The sequence below is a fragment of the Otolemur garnettii genome, unplaced genomic scaffold, assembly GCF_000181295.1.
Source record: "Otolemur garnettii isolate 467f Iridium unplaced genomic scaffold, OtoGar3 scaffold00005, whole genome shotgun sequence".
In the NCBI taxonomy this organism is placed as follows: Eukaryota; Metazoa; Chordata; class Mammalia; order Primates; family Galagidae; genus Otolemur; species Otolemur garnettii.
The window spans coordinates 40,444,606-40,446,705 of NW_003852400.1; positions in this window are offsets into that span (position 1 = coordinate 40,444,606).

A 2,100-nucleotide genomic window follows, 5' to 3' on the forward strand; every position below is an offset into this window, starting at 1 on the left:
ACTTCTGGGGTACAGTGTGGGGTTTTCACATGCAATCTGAAATACTTCCATCAACTGGTCAACACAGCCTTCATGTCATTTTCTCAGTTATTGCAGGGTTAGGGATCTTATGACAACAGAAAAGAGCAAGTATGGTGGAGGTGGCCAGTTCAAACCCAGCCTCAGCCCCCCCAAAAAATTTCTCTTTTTGTTGTTGAGACAGAGACTCACTTTGTCGCCTTCAGTAGAGTGCTGCAACATCATAGCTCACAGCAACCCCAAACTCTTGGGCTTAAGCAATCTTCTTGCCTCAGCCTCCCAAGTGGCTGGGCCTACCAGTGCCCACCACAACATCCTCCTATTTTTTTGAGATGGGGTCTCCCTCTTGCTCAGGCTGGTCTCAAACTCCTGTACTCAAGTAATCTACCCCAAATCCACCCACCTTAGCCTCCCAGAGTGCTAGGATTACAGGCTTGTGCCACCCTGCCTGGCCCCAAGCAGTTTCTGACTATAAACACCTAGGGCCAAAATATCAATAAATACGCTGTTTTCTTCAGGAGAATGTCTTGCTATATACATAAAAAAAAAAAGTCAGCTGAAATTAGTGCTTAATGACTTTAGGGCATAGTGACATAATTTATTTACATTCTGGCTCAAAGTCTTTAATTTTCACTACAGCAGTCCATAGTTGGAGTGGCTAGGATCTTGAAAATGATTTGGGGAATTACAATCTTTCTTCTACAAAAAAAAAAAAAAAATATATATATATATATAATAGATTAGAAAAATATTAGAGCTCATGCTACATAGAATAAGTTTTATTTTATAAAACTTATTTTTTTAAATTTTTTGGGCCGAGGCTGGGTTTGAACCCACCACCTCCGGCATATGGGGCCGGCACCCTACCCTTTTGAGCCACCGGCGCCACCCTATTCTATAAAACTTTTGTTTCAGTATATATGTGTACATATGCAAACATTCACTTATGTGTATGGGGTCAGGACATAAAAATGTATTTTTACCTGTGGATATTGGTCAGGAAAGTTTGAAAAACACTGTTCTAGGGAAACATGGAAATGCCCTTATGCTAATTTGAGGTTGTTTTGTGGCTCACTGTGGTTCTCAGATCTGTTTCAGCTATCCAGCAGATATTGCCAGTAATTGATCCATATTCCTCATTCTACTCTGGACTCCCCTGTCAATGGCACCTAGACACACCTGGTTCCTGCTCAAGGGTATTCAGTGTCTGAGACAGTAGGCTCAGCCCTCAGAAGGGCAGGCCAAAAGTGGCAGGAGTGACCTTCGGTGGAGATAGGAATGAGTGGGCAAAACTCCAGCTACCTCACCACTTTAAAATACTTTACAATTCTAATGCATCATGTGCCATTTCTGAGCGGGTCCTCTGTGCAATTGAACACTGGTTGCCCACAGTGGCAACCTCTAATTAATGGATGTTTTATTGGCTTCCTCCCCTCTCTGTTTCGGTTTCCCAGTCCCTTGCTTTGGGATCATCTTCCCTGTAAACTATTCAAATCTTTGCTTTTGGAAGAACTAGACTAAGACAACTGGCTATTGGTCTTCATCTTGTTATTATAAGAGTTGCCTCGTATAGATCAGTTATTAGGTACAAGGTAATACATTAAGCATATTACATATGTGATCACTTATCTGTATTTTATGTATGTATATATGTATTTATTTATTTATTGAGATAGAATCTCACTCTATTGTCCAGATTACAGTGCCGTGTTTATCAACCTAGCTTACAGCAACCTCACATACCTGGGGTTAAGCCATGCTCCTGCCTTAGCCTCCCAAGTAGCTGGGAATACAGGTGCCCGGCTAATTTTTCTATTTGTGGTAGAGACAGGTCTTGCTCTTGCTAAGGCTGGTCTTGCACTTCTAAGCATAAATGATCTCCTGCCTCAGCCTCGCAGAGTGCTAGGATTATAGGCATGAGCTACTGCACCTGGCCTGATCTCTTACCATCTTTACAACACAGACTAAGAACAGGCAACTAAGGCTCATGTAAATGAAATGACTCATCCAAGGTTACATGGCCAATGAACAGGGAAATCTCTCATTTGAACTGGGGTATGTTCTTTTTTTTTTTTTTTTTTT